The 20,445-nt window shown below is 46.8% G+C and overlaps 1 long non-coding RNA gene across 2 annotated transcripts; it reads right to left on the bottom strand.

The window, feature by feature from the left end:
* Positions 1 to 1,434: 1,434 nt before the first annotated feature.
* Positions 1,435 to 20,224, bottom strand: LOC100848536 (uncharacterized). Of its 2 annotated transcripts, XR_807041.4 has the most exons (4): positions 19,765 to 20,224; positions 5,667 to 5,768; positions 4,881 to 5,010; positions 1,435 to 4,734 (listed from the first exon to the last, which is right to left on the bottom strand). It is a non-coding gene; the product is annotated as an uncharacterized lncRNA (long non-coding RNA). The 2 variants fall into 2 exon arrangements; XR_234798.5 differs by having other exon boundaries at positions 1,435 to 5,010; positions 19,765 to 20,219.
* Positions 20,225 to 20,445: the final 221 nt, after the last annotated feature.

The following is a 20,445-nucleotide window of genomic DNA, read 5'->3' on the forward strand; positions in this document are numbered from 1 at the left end:
TCCAACAACCATTTCTTGGAATCGTAAATGTCTGAGAGTTGCTGCAATACTTTAGATTATCTTGTTTTCTTTATCCACTGAAGCCAAGATTTTAATGCTACATCTGTGTGAGTATCTTTTGATAATAAGAACCAAATGTTGTTGGTGGAAATGACTGGAAATTACACTTCGGATCAGAATGTGGGGTTTTAGATTCCCACTTGGAAGGCAGTGCTGAGAAACAAACACACAAGACGTTTTCCCTATAAATCACCTCGGGATGTTGCAATACTCCTCCTCTCTCCCAGCCGGGATCAGGAGGACTGGGATGAAGTGTCCTGGGGGAAGGAGTCACTGGGTGGTAGTAAATATCCTGCAGCCAAAATGGCACACCCACCTCCCACCTCCTCCGGCCTGTCCCATCAGCCACTAGAGCTCTCTGCACGGGGCTGTCCACAAGCTTCTCAAACTCGACACGTCCAGACGAAAGTCACCATTTTCTCCAAACCCGCTCTGCTATCTGTAGACGCCACGTAGAGGAAAGGCACCGCCTCGTCCTGTGCTGGAAATCTGGAAATCATTCCTGGCCTCCCCCTCCCCTGCCTGTGCCGCTCTCACAGCTGTCAAATGCTGGCCCTTTTCTCTCTGATTTAGTCCCCTCGTCCCCTGGCCCCTGTCCTGGTTGGAGTCCTCCTCCAGAGGACCATCTAATCCTCTGTTGTCCCCTTCTCCTCCCGCCTTCAATCTTTCCCAGCATCAGGGTCTCTTCCAATGAGTCAGATCTTTGCATCCAGTGGCCAAAGTATTGGAGCTTCAGTTTCAGTCCTTCTAATGAATATTCAGGATTGATTTCCTTTAGGATGGACTGGTTGGATCTCCTTGCTGTCCCAGGGACTCTCAAGAGTCTTCTCCAACACCACAGTTCAAAAGGATCAATTCTTCGGTGCTCAGCCTTCTTTACAGTCCAACTCACACATCCATACCTGACTACTGGAAAAACCATAGCTTTGACTACATGAATCTTTGCCTTAGAAAGCAGCTAGGAACTAAATATTTGTTGGGTGAATTTCCCTAAACCTGCTGCTCTACCAGTGTGCCCATGATACCCAGGAGGCAAAGCTGCCAGCTCAGTGTGGTTTTGTCAACATGGTGACCCCTCTAGTGGAATCTGATGCTTGCTGCACCCCTGCTCTTTCCAAAGCATTTTGCTTGAACTGGTTCGTGTGCAGCCTGTCTACAACCTGTGGGCTGCACACTATAATCACACCCATTTGCAGGTGAGAAATCAAGGCCAGGGTCGGCGAGGTTGTGGTCCGAGGTCACTTGGTGGGTCAACGGCAGAGTCAGGATTTGACACGACGTTGGCACCCACCGATGTTTGCTGAAAGAGCTCTTGGATGCTTTATTTAATCAGATGCCAAACAGACTCCACCCCTCAGCAGCTCCCACCCACCCTAAAACCCCGCCCTCCCCACGCAGCACTTCTCTTGAATTTGGCACTGAAGGTCATTTCTGCAGCCAAAGGTTGCTATCTGGAAGGGGAATTTCCCACTCTCCCCTCATATCGTGTAAATGGACCACTGCCCTTTCCAAATGGCTGATGCCCTGGTTGCTCCCAACCAGCGGTCAGTTCCTAGGTCATCACCTTCTTGGCCACCCACAGAATGCTCCAGCTTGTCAGCGAACTCATGATAAACGCCTGCGGTTTTCCTCTGGGAGGACAGTGGTGGGGGGTGGCCCCCCACAGAGGAGGCTGTCCCAGGGTGTCCCCTCCAGCCACCCGGACCTACCCGAGGCTCGGCCCCCTCTGAGGAGCCACTTTAATTGGTTCTGCATGGTGGTGTTATGGCTTATGTCGAAATCAGAGCAAAAGAATTCCGAGGACAAGGCCGCTGTCGGGAACCACATGGCCTCCCAGCTCCGCCTCCCCTAACCTGTTCCCAATTAGGGGCTTGAAAGGCTGCAGGCCGCCTGTTTGTTTGTGAAACTCTTTGACCAAATTCTGCCTCTGAAGCCCCTTTGTGGAGTTCCTGTTCATCTTTTCCTTTTTAAAATGCAGATGAAAAGAAAAGCCCCATGGAGGTGAGAAAGAACAAGGTCTCCCAACACTATGATTAAACAGGTAACTGATGAGAACCGGCTGCACAGCACGGGGAGCTCTGGTCAGCGCTCTGTGGCGACCTAGACGGGAAGGAAATCCAGAGAAGGGATGCCTGTATATGTGCAGCTGAGTCACTTTGCTGTACAGCAGAAACTTAACTCAACATTGTAGTGTGACTACACGCCAATAAAAATTTAAAAAAAAAAGAAAGAACAAGGTCTCCCAGTCTGATCGCTACGTTGGGTCTGATGGGAAGGGTTGGAAAATGGTTAGGCTTCGTCCCTCTGCACTGGCTGGTGACCAGCGGTCAGGCTGACAAGCTGACACTCCCTCAACTGGACGCTTCCAGACGTGCCTGGACACCTTGATTCATGAAAGAGCAAGTGGGAAAACTTGGGAAGAGGCAGCATTTTCTTCCCCAGCCTGGACACCATTTTTGCCATCTACAAAAATACACTCTGCTATATTTAGGCAGCGCTAGTAACAGGGCCCTTTCTCTCTCTTTTTCCCCCTCAAGAATGTTTCTTGGTTTGTTTTTGTCATTTCATATTTTCCCCTACCACCTGGGGAAATCATCAAGCACTCACATTCCTGAATCCATCTTTCCTGCTGCTAGCTAATTAAAATGAACCTCTGGCCAAATTACGACCTTCTCGTGGATTTTAGGGATGGGTGGAAACTATTTGTGCATGTTTCCCTGCCTTGGATGGACTGTGAGTTGCTGGTATTTCTGGGGCATCCACTCCTTGCTGGGCACCGTGCTGGTTGCCATCTGTGCCTTTTTCACGTCTTGTTGCTAGGCGCCGGGGGAGCTGTTATCATCACGCCACGCTCTAGATGAGAAAGCTGAGCCCTAGCAGGTCAGGCCCCGGCCCCAGCGGCCTGGGGACGCTGAGATCTGAATCCAGGCTTCTTTGACTCTAAGTTCTTTGTTGAACACGAAGCTCAGTCTGGAGCTGGAGACACTCATTGGGGACACTCACTTCTGAAGTTCTGTGGGTTCTAGTTTATTGTGGCATTCCACTGGCCTGCACCTGGCCCTGGAAGCGTGCCCCCTAGAAGGGGCCTTGACCTGGGGGGTCGAGGTGGGGGGCCTCCCTCCTAATTCACCTCCCTACCCCGAACCCCACACTGAGATGTCCGCTTAGCTTCCAGCCCTCACCCTAAACGGTAGTGACAAGGGAGCCCTCTTGGCCTTTCCCAGGGACCCCAGGAAATCAGGCACAAATTAAAGAAAGTCCCCAGCTGCCTCTCCCGATGGAAGGCTTGGCAAGTTGGAAAAGGGCGTCCACTCTCTGGATGGGTGTGGCCCCATGTCCAGGCATTCGGTTTGGCCAATTTGCAGTGGGTGGCATCCGGGCCACCATTCGCCCCTTGGTCTGGCGTCACATGCAGTGAACAGCTTCGTGCTGGGCGGCCCTGACTTCCCTCAGCAAGGAGGCCATCAATCACAAGAGCACAGTGTTCCGGAGCCTGCCACCCAGGGCCTGTCCCAGTGACACGATATATATTGATCTGTACTTACGCTGTGTGTGCCAGGCACTATTCTGAGCATGTCTAGTGGTATCAACTCATCAATCTGCACCGAGCCCCATGAGGCACATTCTCTTATTATCCCCATTTGACAGATGGGCAAACTGAGGTTGTCATTTGAAAATACAAGGGCCATGGGGCCAAGCTTCTTTTTATTTTTATTTTTTATACTTTTTATTTTATGTTGTAGTATAGCCAGTTAACAATGTTGTGACAGTTTTGGATGGACAGCAGAGGGACTCAGTCGTACATACACATGTACCCATTCTGCCCCAAACTCCCCTTCAATCCAGGCTGCCACCTAACATTGAGCGGCGTTCCCTGACTATACAGTGGGCCTTTGTTGGTTATCCACTTTGAATACAGCAGTGGGCACACGTCCATCCCAAACTCTCTAACTATCCCTTCCCCCAACCCTTCCACCTGGCAACCAAGAGCTCCTTCTGTAAGTCTGTGAGGTCCAAGCTTCTTTTTGGGTTTCTTTGTCTGTTTGGCTGAGTACGGTCCTGGCTGCAGCTCGTGGTATCTTCCTTGCCTCACGTGGAATCTTTCGTTGCAGCACACGGACTCTCTAGAGGCGGCACACAGGCTCCAGGGTGCGTGGGCTCGGTAGTTGCAGTACTCAGGCTTAGTTGCCCTAAGACATGTGGGATCTCAGTTCCCTGACCAGGGATTGAACCCACGTCCCCCGAGTTGGAAGGCAGAGTCTTAACCACTGGGCCACCAGGAGTCCCTTAAGCTTCTTTACACATAGCTGACCGGTCCCTCTGCCCAGCCTCTGGGCATCCCTCTGTGTAACATTGGAGCAGGCGGGCGTGGTCCAAGCCCTCCGTGGCCGGGCTCCTGCCTGTCGCTGCAGCCACCTTCCAGTGGGCCCTCGCCCATCCTGCTCCAGTTGTACTCCAACCCCCACCCCATACGAGACCGTTTCGCGGTTGTCTGTCCATCCAGCCTGCCTGGCAACTCCCTCTTCTTTATCTTTCGGTGTGCGCACTTGAGCGTCAATATTTTTGGTCTCTGTTCGGACCAGCTCCCTCCTTCCTTCCTTTGGGTCTGCGGCTCGCACTGTGTATGTCTGTCACGGGACGCCTGGCAGCTTCTCCGTGTTCACAGCCCACCTCCTGCAGGCGAGAGTGGGTCCTAGGAGACAGGCCTGGCTGCTGTGGGCAGGGTTTGGCAGAGAAGGGCCCCATCTCTCTCTTCCCTGCACCCCCCTCCTAGACCAGGATTCCGGGTTAGGCTCCCGTCGGTGATCCAGACCACAGACCTAATACTTGCTGTAAACAGCATCTTTCTAGAGCTGACGGTTGCAAGCTTCTAGTCTGTCTTCTCTCCTACTTGTTTGTGCCCCTGGCTTGCTGGCGTCCTGTGCCTGTGTGAAACGATCCTGCAGAGGCCTGGAGAGAAAGCACCCAGACACGTGAATCACGTGGACATTCCATTCATTTCAATGAACCAGAGGCCAGGATCTTGGCAACACACCAGGAAACGCTCAGGAAGATGCTTGGTGAACGAGCCTCAGCCTCGCACTTCCTCCCAGGAGACACATTTGGGTTAATGGGGACAGCATCCTGGGAGTCCAGGGTGGGACTTTCTGACTTGAGAGGAGCCCTAAGTAGGGAACACTTACTCTCCTAAACACCTCATTCTGAAATTACACCATGACTATGGGGGCTCCCCCAAAAGTTCAGCAGGTAAAGAATCCACCTGCAATGCAAGAGATGTGGGAGACGTGGGTTCAATTCCTGGGTCAGGAAGATCCCCCGGTGGAGGAAATGGCAACTCATTCCAGTGTTCTTGGCTAAAAAAATCCCATGGACAGAGGAGCCTGATGGGCTACAGTTCATGGGGTCGCAAAGAGTTGACATGACTGAGCAGGCACGCATGCCTTCTATGACTGTAAGAGGTGTGAACTGGGGGTAATACCCAAGTTCCTCGTGTGATTTCCAAACACCACAGCAGTGTGCATTCTGGGTCACGGTCTGTGGCTTATGGAGGGATGTCTGGGTGGCACCCACATGCAGGCCCCCGTTGCCACAAAGTGCTGACCCACCTGGCCATGTAGGGTTGTGCCCACTGAGGCTCCAGCTGCTGAGAAACACCAAGCTTGGCAGTTCTGGCTACTGTGCGGTCAGTCAGTGTTGGGGGATGGTCACTGAAGACATGGAGAGAAGTTAATGATTTAAGAGCCATGTAGGGGGTTCCGCTGGTGGTCCATGGGTTACGAATTTGCCTTCCAATGTAGGGGAAACGGCTTCAATCCCTGGCCTGGGAACCAAGACGCCACCTGCCGCAGGGGAGCTAAGCCTGTGGGCCGTAACTACCCACGCTCTAGGGCTAGAGCTCCGCGACAAGGGAAGCCAAGGCAGGGAGAAGCCCGAGGACCACAGCGGAGAGAAGCCTCCACTCCCCGCAACCGGAGAAAGGCTCTGCACAGCAACGGAGAGCCGTGTGCCGCCCCCAAGACCCAGCGCAGCCAAAAATAAATAAATACACACTTTAAACAACAACGTGGAGTGGCTGCGGACAACTGTGGGCAGCACAGATAAGGAGGAAGCAGAGGAACCTTTAGCTTCTTTCTGGCTCGAGCCGTTAGCTGGTGGAGGTGTCCTTCACAAAGGACAGAGACACAGGAGGCGAGCCAGGTGGGGGTGAAAGCCTGTGTATTAGCTGCTAGCGCTGCCGTCACAAAGACTGCAGGCTGAGGGAGCTGAAACACAACGCAGATCTAGGCACGCTTGTCGTCTCCAGGTGCTGGAAGCTGGAAGTTCAAGGTCACAGTGGCTGCAGGGCTGGTTCCTGCTGAGACCTCTCTCCTGGGCCCACAGATGGGCATCTTCTTGAGTCCTCACACAGCCATCCTCCTTTCTGTCCTGATCTCCTCTTCTTAGAAAGACACCAGGCTGCCATGGCGGCTCAGCTGCTAAAGAATCGCCTCCAATGCGGGAGACCTGGGTTTGATCCCTGGGTTGAGAAGATCCCCTGAAGAAGGGAAAGGCTACCCACTCCAGTGTTCTGGCCTGGAGAATTCCATGGACTGTATAGTCCACAGGTTCACAAAGAGTCGGACACAACTGAGCAACTTTGACTTTCATATTGCATTAGGACCCACCCTAACGATCTCATTTTAACTTAATCACCTCTTCAAAGACCCCACCTGCAAGTGCGGTCACGTTCTGAGGGTCAGGGTTTCAACAGATGAATTTTGGAAAGACACAGTTCAGCCTATAACAGGATACATGTAGCTTTGTTATTTTTTTTCCTTTTTGGCCATGCCGTGTGGCACGCGAGATCTTGGTCCCCCAACCAGAGGTCAAAGCCGTACCCCCTGCAGGGGTAGTGCAAGTGTCTTAACCATTGGACGACCATGGAAGCCCCAATGCATGTATTTTTAAACAGGTTGAGCCCCGAGGACCCTGAAAACACCCAAGAAGCCATGTTGGATGCGTATGTCTGGGTTTAGAGGGAAGGGCTTGCCTGGGGCTGTGAATTGGTGGTGGGGGGTGAGTGGTAAAGAGATGGTAACTGGGGCCACAGGGGGAGGTGGAATTCGTCCAGGAGAGAGTGGAGGGAGAAGAGACCCAGGACCAAGCCCCCAGAGCACAGTGTGGGAAGGGCGGGTGAGGCTGTGGCTGGTGGGACTGGAGGTGATCCAGGGGAGGCTGGGGTCACAGAAGGGACCCCAAGGAAGAGACTGCAGGTGTGCGGTCGTCCTTTTGAACAAGTGCCCTGATTTCCACGCGGCCCACATTCTCTTTCCTGTATCCCACAAGATGGCAGACAGCTTGGGGCAGGGACTTAATCTCACTTTTATCCAAGGCCCCCTCCCACCCCATCTCGCCCCAGGGCCTGGTTCAGAATTAGAATACAAATTGAAATCTGAACATCCGTTTCCAGTTTTCTTTAGGCAGGTGTGAATTTCTGTTTTTGTGAAATCAGCCTAGCCCTGGGAGTTAAAGGTGGGTAACTCTGTCCTCTGATGGCAAGAGGCTCCCGTCCCCCACCACCCGCTAAGGCAGTCTGTGGCAGCAAGCGACCGTGAGCTAAAATGAAACACCCAGATGTGCTGTTCGACTTGGAAGGGGGAGAAAACCCGGCTGTGCTCACTGTGGCTTTGTCTGGCCTTTAAACACCGATTGGTCAAAGTGAGTGATGCTTTCCAGATGCTCCTGGCTGCCCCAGTCAGGAGTCCGGCTGGCCAGCTGGGCCCCCTCTGCGGGCCTCTCCCCAGCCCAGCTTCCCTCGCAGCCAGACGGCCTGCCTCGGGCCGGCTTCCACCGCCTGGCTGGAGCTGCGGGGCCGTGGCCTCGCTTCCTGCTGCAGGGTGGGGGCTGGGCGGATGGTCCCCAAGGACCCTTCCAGCTCTAACAGGCAGCAGCTGTGTGCCTCCTGGGCCGGCCCTGGAGGACCCCCACGGGGGAGCGGTAATGAGGCCTTATATTGAAGACTGAATACTGGGAAAGAGTGAGGGCAGGAGGAGAAGGGGACGACAGAGGATGAGATGGTTGGACGGCATCACCGGCTCGACGGACATGAGTTTGAGCAAGCTCCGGGCGATGGTGAAGGACAGGGAAGCGAGGCGTGCTGCAGTCCATGGGGTCACAAAGAGTCAGACACAACTGAGCGACTGAACTGAACTGATGTGAAAAGTGCTTGGTGATCTTCTGCGACACAGCCCCACACGTCTGTCCCCAGCTGCCGGCCCAGCCAGCCCCCAGTGCTTAGGGCAGGGCTGCCTGGATAATGTACTCCTGGTGACATCAGCCCCTCCCCCACCTTCCCCACCCCTCCCCCACACACCCCCACCCCTCCCGCTGAGCTGCTGTCTTTTGGAGTTTATCACACTTTGATGTAAATCGATGAACAGGCTTCTTCTCCTAGAGTAACTGTCTCAGATTCTTACACTTGAATTGGTGAGACATCTATGTTTAAATTTCTTTTAAAATTCTAACTTCAAAATGATTATAGACTCACAGGAAGTTGCAAAAATATCACAGGGAGACATTTCTGCTTCTGGAAAGATAGAGTCCATGTACTTTTCCCTATTCCTCCCACTAAGTACAGCTGAAAATTATGAATGCTTTATATAAAGCTAAAGATGGAGGGCAGGAGGAGAAGGGGGCGACAGAGGATGAGATGGTTAGATGGCATCACCGGCTCGATGGACATGAGTCTGAGCAAGCTCTGGGTGATGGTGAAGGACAGGGAAGCGAGGCGTGCTGCAGGCCATGGGGTCACAAAGAGTCGGACACGACTTAGAGACTTGAACAAGGAACAACAACAACAATATAAGAAGATTCTTAAAGGGGGAAAGAAGCAGGTGGGCTGAGTAGGGACCTCAGGACCCAAGGAATTGCACATCCGCCAGTTCGCTGGGTTTTCTTTTGCCTCGTGTATCCCCTGGAGAAGGAAACGGCAACCCACTCCAATATTCTTGCCTGGAGAATTCCAGGAACAGAGGAGCCTGGAGGGCTATAGTCCATGAGGTCACAAAGAGCCAGACACGACTGAGCCACTAACACACACACATCCCAGACTTGGAGGTGGAAAAGCTGGTATTTGAAAATGCCAACAGGCACAGAAAAACAAAAGCCCAACAAAAACCTGCCTCCCGAGCCAAAGGACCAGGAAAGGGCAGCCAAGCAAGACAGAAAACTTTTAGACAATCGCTGCCCTACTTTAACTAAACACACAGAAGAAAACACGGCCCCGCCCACACCAGACTCTAATGAGGTGTTCCAACGTCCCCACTGGGCTAGTGTCAGGGAAACTGAGTGGGGAGCCAGGCCTTTCACCCCTGCCAGCTGGAAACGAGGCCCCTCTCTGGTGGTGTCTGTAGAGACACGTGGGGAGTCCAGAATTCCACCCCAAGCTGGCAGTGACAAAGCATCTATCCTCCTCCCCACTGGGGTTTTGTCAGAGGAGGCCTGGCAGAGAGTCGGGCCCATCACACTGGCCTAGTGGTAACAAGGACACTCCTCCTCCCACGCCATGTGTCCAGGTGAAGAGAGGAACCCAAGCCCTTCTGTCCGCCCCAGCTGGGGAGATTTCAGTGGGGGCTAGGGGAGTGCCCACACCCCCGCCTGCGGTAATGAGGAGCACCCATGGGTGCAAAGGCCAGCAAAGGCCAGGTGGGAAAGCAGGACATCTATCTCCACTTGGCAGACACCCCCACTCCACCCCGCCTCCCCTGCCAGAGCAGAGGGAGTGGAAAGCAGCTGAAAAAGAAGCTTTAGAGAAGATCCAGGGGGCTTTGCTGATGGTTCAGATTCTCTAATCTGCCTGCCAATGTAGGAGACACGGGGTTCAATCCCTGATCCAGGAAGATCCCACATGCTGTGGAACAACTTAGCCCATCCACCACAACTATCGAGCCTGGGAGATGCAACTACTGAAGCCCACCCCCCTTAAGCCCGCGCTCCACAAGAGAAGTCCCCACAGCGAGAAGCCTGCCCACCGCAGCTAGAGAGTGCCCCACTCACCGCAACAGAGAAAAGCCCCGCACAGCAGCAAAGAGCCAGCACGGCCACAAATAAATACATTTTTTTTTTTTTAAAGAAGTAAAAGTAAAAAGAAGTGCTGGAATTTCAGGATAGTAATTAACAAAGAAAAAAAAATAAGATCCAGAGTTGCATATGTAATATGAGAATGTCCAAGTTTCAAACAAAAACCACTCACTTTGCCAAGGACCAGAAAGATTTAAAACTGAATGAACAAAAGATAATAAACAGAGCTCAACCCTGAAATGACAGGGATGTTAGACTGTCCGACAAAGACTTCAAAGCACTCATGATAAAAAATGTTTCAACAAGCAGTTTATGAATATGCTCAAAACAAATGAAAAAGTAGAAAGTCTCAGCAAAGACATACAGACATAAAAAGGGTAGCATCTGTGAGCTGAAAGACAAAACGGTAAGAATTACTCAATACAAACACTTGAGAGATGATAGATTGGAAAAAAACTAACAGAACCTTGGGGACCCAAGGGACTATGACAGAAAATCTAATGTTTTCACATCAAGGCCTGGGAGGAGAAGAGAAAGAGGACAGGGCTGAAATAGTCATGAAAAACTTCCCAAATTTGGCAACAGCCATAAACTTATACACTTTAAGAAACTGAGAAAATTCCAAATACAATAAACACAGAGAAATCCAGACCAAGACACACTGTAGTCAAAATTCCAAAATCTAAAGATCAAGGTAAAAATCTTGATAGCAACAAGAGAGAAATGGCACTTTACCGGTCAGAGAAACAATTCAAATTATACCAGATTTCTCATCAGAATTAATGGAGATCAGGAGGAAGTAACACAACTTATTAAGGGCTGGAAGAAAAAATTCAGAATTCTATACTCAGAGAAAACAGTCTTTAGAAATTAAGGGAAAATCAAGACTTTATAAGATGAAGGAAAACTCAAAGGAGAGAAATTTTTGCCAGTAGACCGAAAAGAATTTCTGAAGGAATTTTTGTAAACAGAAAGGAGACAATAAAACAGGAAAAACAGGAAAGTAAGAAAAAATATAGGAAAACACAATAGGTTTTCATTCTCCTTTTGAATTTTCTAAATTATGTTTGACATTGAAGCAAACATAATTTGCTTCAATGAAACCACAGTCACAGAAAACTGATCAAACTGATCACATGGACCACAGCCTTGTCTAAACACACGGGTCATGGTAGAGAGATGTGACAGAATGTGGTCCACTGGAGAAGGGAATGGCAAACCACTTCAGTATTCTTGCCTTGAGAACCCCATGAACAGTGTGAAAAGGCAAAAAGATATGACACTGAAAGATGAACTCCCCAGGTCAGTAGGTGCACATATATGCTTCTGGAGATCAGTGTAGAAATCACTCCAGAAAGAATGAAGAGACAGAGCCAAAGTGAAAATAACACCCAGCTGTGGATGTGACTGGTGATAGAAGCAAGGTCTCATGCTGTAAAGAGCAATATTGCATAGGAACCTGGAATGCTAGGTCCATTAATCAAGGCAAATTGGAAGTGGTCAAATAGGAGACGGCAAGAGTGAACGTCAACATTCTAGGAATCAGCGAACTAAGATGGACTGGAATGGGTGAATTTAACTCAGATGACCATTATATCTACTAGTGTGGGCAGGAGTCCCTTAGAAGAAATGAAGTAGCCATCGTAGTCAACAAAAGAGTCCGAAATGCAGTACTTGGATGCAATCTCAAAAACGAAAGAATGATCTCTGTTCGTTTCCAAGACAAACCATTCAATATCACAGTAATCCAAGTCTATGCCCCAACCAGTAACGCTGCAGAAGCTGAAGTTGAACGGTTCTCTGAAGACCTACAAGACCTTTTAGAATTAACACCCAAAAAAGATGTCCTTTTCATCATAGGGGACTGAAATGCAAAAGTAGGAAGTCAAGAGATACCTGGAGTAACAGCAAATTCGGCCTTGGAGTACGGAATGAAGCAGGTCAAAGGCCAATAGAGTTTTGCCAAGAGAACACACTGGTCATAGCAAACACCCTCTTCCAACAACACAAGAGAAGACTCTACACATGGACATCACCAGATGGTCAATACTGAAATCAGATTGGTTATATTCTTTGCAGCCAAAGATGGGGAAGCTCTATACAGTCAGCAAAAAAAGACCAGGAGCTAACTGTGGCTCAGATCATGAACTCCTTTTTGCCAAATTCAGACTTAAATTGAAGAAAGTAGGGAAAACCACTAGACCATTCAGGTATGACCTAAATCAAATCCCTTATGATTATACAGTGGAAGTGAGAAGTAGAGTCAAGGGCTAGATCTGATAGATAGAGTGCCTGATGAGCTACGGATGGAGGTCTGTGACATTGAACAGGAGGCAGTGATCGAGACTATCTCCAAGAAAAAGAAATGCAAAAAGGCAAAATGGTTGTCGAGGAGGCGTTGCAAATAGAGAGAAAAGAAGAGAAGCCAAAGGCAAAGGAGAAAAGGAAAGATATGCCCATTTGAATGCAGAGTTTCAAAGAAAAGTAAGGAGAGAGAAGAAAGCCTTCCTCAGTGATCAATGTAAAGAAATAGAGGAAAATAATAGAATGGGAAAGACTAGGGATCTCTTCAAGAAAATTAGAAATACCAAGGGAACATTTCACGCAAAGGTGGGCACAATAAACTACAGAAATGGTATGGACCTAACAGAAGCAGAAGATATTAAGAAGAGGTGGCAAGAATACACAGAAGAACTGTACAAAAAAGATCTTCATGAGCCAGATAATCACGATAGTGTGACCACGTAGAACCAGGGCCACCTAGAGCCAGACATCCTGGAATGCGAAGTCAAGCGGGCTTTAGGAAGCATCACTACAAACAAAGCCAGTGGAGGTGATGGAATTCCAGTTGAGCTATTTCAAATCCTAAAAGATGATGCTGTGAAAGTGCTGCCTCAATATGCCAGCAAATTTGAGAAACTCAGCAATGGCCACAGGACTGGAAAAAGTGCTTTCATTCCAATCCCCAAAAAGGGCAGTGCCAAAGAATGTTCAAACTACTGCACGATTGCACTCATCTCACATACTAGCAAAGTAATGCTCAAAATTCTTCAAGCCAGGCTTCAACAGTATGTGAATTGTGAACTTCTAGATGTGCAATCTGGATTTAGAAAAGCCAGGGGAACCAGAGATCAAATTTCCAACATCCGTTGGATTATAGAAAAAGCAATCGAGTTCCAGATAAACATCTACTTTTTGGATTACTTTATTGATTATGCCAAAGCCTTTAACTGTGTAAATCACAACAAACTGTGGAAAATTCTGGAAAAGATGGGAATACCAGACCACCGGACCTGCCTCCTGAGAAATCTGTATGCAGGTCAAGAAGCAACAGTTAGAACCGGACATGGAACAACAGACTGATTCCAAATTAGGAAAGGAGTACATCAAGGCTATATATTGTCACCCTGCTTATTTAATTTATATGCAGAGTACATCATGTGAAATGCCAGGCTGGATGAAGCACAGGCTGGAATCAAGATTTCCGGGAGAAATATCAATGACCTCAGATATACAGATGACACCACCCTTATGGCAAAAAGTGAAGAAGAACTAAAGAGCCTCTTGATGAAAGTGAAAGAGGAGAGTGGAAAAGGTGGCTTAAAGCCCAACATTCAGAAAACTGAGATCATGGCATCCGGTCCCATCACTCCATGGCAAATAGATGGAGAAACAATGGAAACGGTGATAGACTTTAGGAGACTTTGGGCTTCTAAATCACTTCAGATGGTGATCGCAGCCAGGAAATTAAAAGATGCTTGCTCCTTGGAAGAAAAGCTATGACCAACCTAGACAGCATATTAAAAAGCAGAGACATTACTTTGCCAACAAAGGTCCATCTAGTTAAGGCTATGGTTTTTCCAGTGGTCATGTATGGATGTGAGAGTTGGACTGTGAAGAAAACTGAGTGTCAAAGAATTGATGCTTTTGAACTGTGGTGCTGGAGAAGACTCTTGAGAGTCCCTTGGACTGCAAGATCCAACCAGTCCATCCTAAAGGAAAGCGGTCCTGAATACTCATTGGAAGGACTGATGTTGAAACTGAAACTCCAATACTTTGGCCACCTGATGCGAAGAGTTGACTCCTTGGAAAAGACCCTGATACTGGGAAAGATTGAAGGCGGGAAGACAAAGGGACAACAGAGGATGAGATGGTTGAATGTTTTCACCAACTCGATGGACATGAGTTTGAGCAAGCTCCAGGAGTTGACAATGGACCGGAAAGCCTGGCGTGCTGCAGTCCATGGGGTCGCAAAGAGTCGGTCACGACTAAGTGTGAACTGAACTGAACTGGTAAGATGACAGCAATAGGCTGATAAGTTATGTATACATAATATAATACATAGAACAATCACTAAAATAGCTATATAAAGCAATGTATTAAAAATGCTACAGGTAGATAAAAATGAAATTCTAAAAAATGTTCAATTAACCCACAAAATGTCAGGGAAAGGAAAACAGAAAAATGAAAGATAGAACAAATGTAAAACAAATATAAATTGGCAGACCTATGCCCTAACATATCAGCAATTACTTTAAATGTAAACGGTCATTTCCTGGGGCTTCCCTAGTGGTCCAGTGGTTAAGAATCCACCTTGCAGTGCAGGGGCCTTGGGTTCGATCCCTGACCTGGGAACTAAGATCCCACTTGCCTTGGGGTGACTAAACCTGCAAGCCACAACAAAAGATCCTGCATGCTGCAACCAAGACCCAATGCAGCCAGATAAATAAATACATAAATAATTTTTAAATGAAAACAGTCATTTATTATTTAAGGACAGTTAAAGACAGAAATTGGCAATTTAAAAGAGGAGCTACGATGAACATTGGGGTACACATGCCTCTTTCAATTCTGGTGTCCTCGGTGTGTATGCCCAGCAGTGGGATTGCTGGGTCATATGGCAGTTCTATTTCCAGTTTTTAAGGCAATATTGTAAAGTTAAAAAATAAAATAAAATAAAAAAGGAACTAGTCAGAGTGAGTTTTAAAAATGACCCAACTATGTGCCATCTCTAAGAACCCATGTATAGGCAGCTTAAAAGCAAAAGGTTAGAAAAAGATATATCATGCAAATATTAATTAAAAATCACGTGGTTATATGAATATCAGATGAAGTAGACTTCAGTGCAGGGCAAATGGCTAGATAAAAGGGCAAATTCATTAAAAAGACATACAAGTCCTAAATGTGTCTTTACAAAAGAACAGAGCTGCAAAATATGTGAAACAAAACTGACAAAACTGAAAGGAAAAACGTCAATATCACAACTCATCCAATGTGAAGTGGATAATTTGAAGAATCCTATAACTATCCGGGAAATTGAATTCCTGAGTTTAAAACTCCTAAAAAAGAAGCCTACAGGCCAAGACAGTTTTTACTGAAAAATTCTACCAAATATTTAAAGAAGAATTAATATTAATTCTGTTCAATCTCTTCCAGGAAATAGGAGGAACACCCAGTTCACTTTATGAAGTTCATACTATTTTTATATCAAAACAAGATAAAAACAGTATAATAAAAAATGAAACAAAAAACTATAGACCAAAAATTCCTCATACAAAAATCCTTAACAAAATACTAGTAAGTAGAATTTAACAGTATATATACTCCTTATTTAACTTATATGCAGAGTACATCATGAGAAACGCTGAGTTGGAAGAAGCACAAGCTGGAATCAAGATATCCAGGAGAAATATCAATAACCTCAGATATGCAGATAACACCACCCTTATGGCAGAAAGTGAAGAAGAACTGAAGAGCCTCTTGATGAAAGTGAAAGAGGAGAGTGAAAAAGGTGGCTTAGAGCTCAACATTCAGAAAACTAAGATCATGGCATCCGGTCCCACCACTTCATGGGAAATAGATGGGGAAACAGTGGAAACAGTGTCAGATTTTATTTTTCTGGGCTCCAAAATCTCTGCAGATGGTGATTGCAGCCAGGAAATTAAAAGGCACTTACTCCTTGGAAGGAAAGTTATGACCAACCCAGATAGCATATTAAAAAGCAGAGATATTACTTGCCAACAAAAGTCCGTCTAGTCAAGGCTATGGTTTTTCCAGTGGTCGTGTATGGATGTGAGAGTTGGACTGTGAAGAAAGCTGAGGGCCAAGGAATGGAAGCTTTTGAACTGTGGTGTTGGAGAAGACTCTTGAGAGTCCCTTGGACTGCAAGGAGATCCAACCAGTCCATCCTAAAGGAGACCAGTCCTGGGTGTTCATTGGAGGGACTGATGCTGAGGCTGAAGCTCCAATACTTTGGCCACCTGATGCACAGAGCTGACTCATTGGAAAAGACTCTGATGCTGGGAGGGGTGGGGGCAGGAGGAGAAGGGGTCGACAGAGGATGAGATGGCTGGATGGCATCACTGACTTGATGCACTTGAGTTTGGGTGAACTCCAGGAGTTGGTGATGGACAGGGAGGCCTGGCATGCTGGGATTCATGGAGTCACAAAGAGTTGGACACTACTGAGCGACTGAACTGAACTGAACACAGAATTATACCCCATGACCTCAGTCTCACAGCTCTTAAAATATTAACTAAAACCTAATAACAAACTTAAATGTAAAACAGAAAACATTTAGAAAAAAGCATAGAAGAAAGTCTTTGGGATCTAGAACTAGGTAAAGAGTTGTCAGAGTTGACCCCAAAAGCATTACTCAGAAAAGGAAAAATTCTTAAGTTTTTTTTTTTTTGTCTGAGAAAAATCTTGTTAAAAAGCTGCAAAGACAAGTTACAGACTGGAAGAAAAATTTGCAAACCACATGTCCAACAAAAGACTAGCATCTAGAATATATCATTTCTCAAAACTCAATACTAATGAAAATAAACTAACAAACAGTTCATTAGATAGTGGAAAAAAACATGTCATTTCACCAAAGAAAATATACAGAGGAAAAACAGGCACATGAAAAGACACTCAACATTATTAGCCATTAGGAAAATGCAAATTAAAACCATGGTGTGATGGTTTGCTACACACCTATAAAAATGGCTAAAATAAAAAAGAGCAACAACACCAAACACTGGTGAGGATGCAGAGGAACGAGATCACTCACATGTTGCTGATGGGAATGTGAAATGGTACAACCACTCTGGAAAACAATTTGCAGTTTTCTAAAAGACCCTGATGCTGGGAGGGATTGGGGCAGGAGGAGAAGGGGACAACAGAGGATGAGATGGCTGGATGGCATCACTGACTTGATGCACTTGAGTTTGGGTGAACTCCGGGAGTTGGTGATGGACAGGGAGGCCTGGCGTGCTGCAATTCAGGGGGTCGCAAAGAGTCAGACACAACTGAGCGACTGAACTGAACTGAAAAAAATAAATATTCATTACCTACCATATGCCCCAGCAATTGTCTTCCTGGCCATTTTTCTAGAGAAATGAAGATTTCTGTTCACAGGAAAACCTGTGCACCGACATTTGTAACACCTGTCTTCTTGAGGGCCAGAACCCAGAAACAGCCCTCGCGTCCTCCAGCCTTCTCTGAGTCCGTTTACTGTCAGCCTATGTGGATGACTTCTATCAGGTTGAGAAGTTCTTTTTCCTTCCTAGACTGCTGAGACTTTTTTTAATCATAGGTGGATGCTAAATTTGTCAGATCCTTACGTATATATAATTATATGGCTTATGTCTTATGTAGTGAATTATATCAATTAATTTTAAATGTTAAACATACTTGTACTTCTGTGGTAATTCCAACTTGGTCATGATACATTATGCATTTTTTTTTGATTATATCTTTTATATATTACTGGATTTGACTTTACAGTATCTTGTTAAGGATTTTTGTGTCTATATTTACAGGGGATATTGAACTGCAATTTCATTTTCTCATAGAAAGTAATGCTGGTCTTACAAAATGGGTTGAGAAGTATTCATTCTTTTTCTATTTTCTGAGTTTATGTAAAGCTGAGATTATTGTTGCCTTAAGTGTTTGATATACTTCACTTACTAATCTTTCCTCTAATCCTCAATCTCTCTGCCAATATGGTAGCTAGTCCATGTGGGATAAATAAATTTGTGTTTATAAACCAGGTGTTGCAAGTTCAGATGACTTTAAGACTGGGCCAGTAGCAGAAATAGGTGAAACAGCTGAACACAATAGGGAGGAGTAGTGAGTGTGAAGTGAAAGTCGCTCAGTCGAGTCCGACTCTTTGCGACCCGTGGACTATACAGTCCGTGGAATTCTCCAGGCCAGATTACTGGAGTGGGTAGCCTTTCCCTTCTCCAGGGGATCTTCCCAACCCAGGGATTGAACCGGGTTCTCCTGCGTTGCAGGAGGATTCTTTACCAACTGAGCCGCCAGGGAAGCCCAGGGAGGAGTCGAGTCTATTGCTAAAAGACAGAGCCTTCAAATTCAAACTTCATCTACAAATAACAAATGCCGGAAAGGATGTGGACGAAAGGGAGCCCTCCTACACTGTTGGAGGGAATGTAAATTGGTGCAGCCACTATGGAAATCAGTATGGAGCTTCCTCAAAAAGCTAAAAATAGGGTTGCCATACAATCCTGGCAATCCCACTGTTGGACATGTATCTGGAGAAAACACTAATTCAAAAAGATGCATGTACTCCTGTGTTCATTGCAGCACTGTTCAAGAGCCAAGACATGGAAGCAACCTAAATGTCCATCTACAGACGGATGGATAAAGAAGAGGCAGTACGTGTACACAGTGGAATACTATTGAGCCGTGAAAAGAATGAAACAATGTCATTTGCAGCCACACGGACGGACCTAGAGATCATCACTAAGTAAGCCAGAAAGACGAATACCATTCGATATCACTTGTACGTGGAATCTAAAATGTGACACAAATGAATTTATCTACAAAGTGGCAACACACTCACAGACACAGAGCACACACTTGTGGTTGCCAAGGGTGGTGGAGGAGGGATGGACGGGGAGTTTGGGATTACCAGACAAGCTATTACATATAGGATGCGTAACACTAAGGTCTTACTGTATAGCACAAGGAACTGGATGCGGCATCCTGTGATAAGCCAGAATTGAGAAGAATATGAAAAAGAACATATATGCATGACGCAATCACTTTGCTGTACAGCAGAAATTAACACGACATTGTAAATCAGCTATACTTCAGTTAAATAATTTTTTTTAACTCAAATTTTTAAAAAACTTATCTGTGGAGCAACCCCTATACATAATCCCAGTTGCATATTTTGTTAACGACGTGGAGCACACAGCAGGGGACACATTATGAGCCCCATCATACTGAGAAATTAGAAGGGGCATAGATGTGGCTCTGTTTCTTGCTCTCCTTGCATTGCCTCATTTCTTCCCTGCCTCATTTCTCTTCTCTCTCACTCATACCACCCTGAGGTTGCAAGCTTCCAATAAAGCATGAGAATGTTTAGAAAGAACGTGGGGAGGAGGGGGAGTTATGACAGCATGCAGGCATTGCCCAGCAAAGCAGGAGGGACTTATCCAAAGGGATGAAGAGATAAGACATGTCTGGCAATGTGCTGATCAGTCTGGGTACAGCTAGGATTCCCACAGGCAGTGCACAGGGTTGGCACAGCATTTCCTGACTAGCTGACCACAAGTGCCCATGAGCTGGCATTCTCTCTTGGGGTTGTCTTGGTGCCTTAGGTCACAGCACCCAGAATCTGGGGAGCAGACTCACTGAGAAGAGGCAACAGTTCTTGTAGTCATCCGTCCTAGGCTGCTGGAGCTCGTCTCCCCTGCGTCTTCATCGTCCCTGGAAAGGGTCAACCCGCAAACCTTGACTGCGTCTGTCTCAGGCAGGGCCGTGCGCTGGCCGCTCAGAACTGAGCCAGACGAAGTCCTCTCCAGGACAACTCAGGACTGGACATCATCCGCATAAAGACTAGAAACCATCAAAGAAAAACACGATGAAATAAACTCACGCTCTGTTTCTCAAGGCGAGGAAATGTGTTTCTACATTTTGGAACTCTTTCCGTTCAAAACTGTCAAAATAAAGAAGCAGAGCTTGTTGCTGGAAGGGATAAGCTTTAAAACTGGGGAAAAACAGCTCATGTGGGACTGGCTCTTTTCCAAACGCGCTTGACGGATGAGTGGTTAGTGCCTGGTGTTTTCAAAGGGCCATTAAAGTGTTGTCCTGTTAGAGCGCAGAAGGTCATAAGACACCACGGCCCTTAGTTTTAAGGCTTGGTGATGACATCAGTTGTCAGACAAAGTTTTATTTTTTGGATCAGAAGTAACGAATTCTGTATAGCTCTGAACAAATTCCTACTTGTCTTTCTAAAGTACATCTCCTATCGTTATGGGCTGTTTCATTTTTCCATTGAAGTTTAAAAAATATATTTTGAATTTTCCCTGGCTT

This window comes from Bos taurus, chromosome 5 (genome assembly GCF_002263795.3).
Source record: "Bos taurus isolate L1 Dominette 01449 registration number 42190680 breed Hereford chromosome 5, ARS-UCD2.0, whole genome shotgun sequence".
Taxonomy (NCBI): Eukaryota; Metazoa; Chordata; class Mammalia; order Artiodactyla; family Bovidae; genus Bos; species Bos taurus.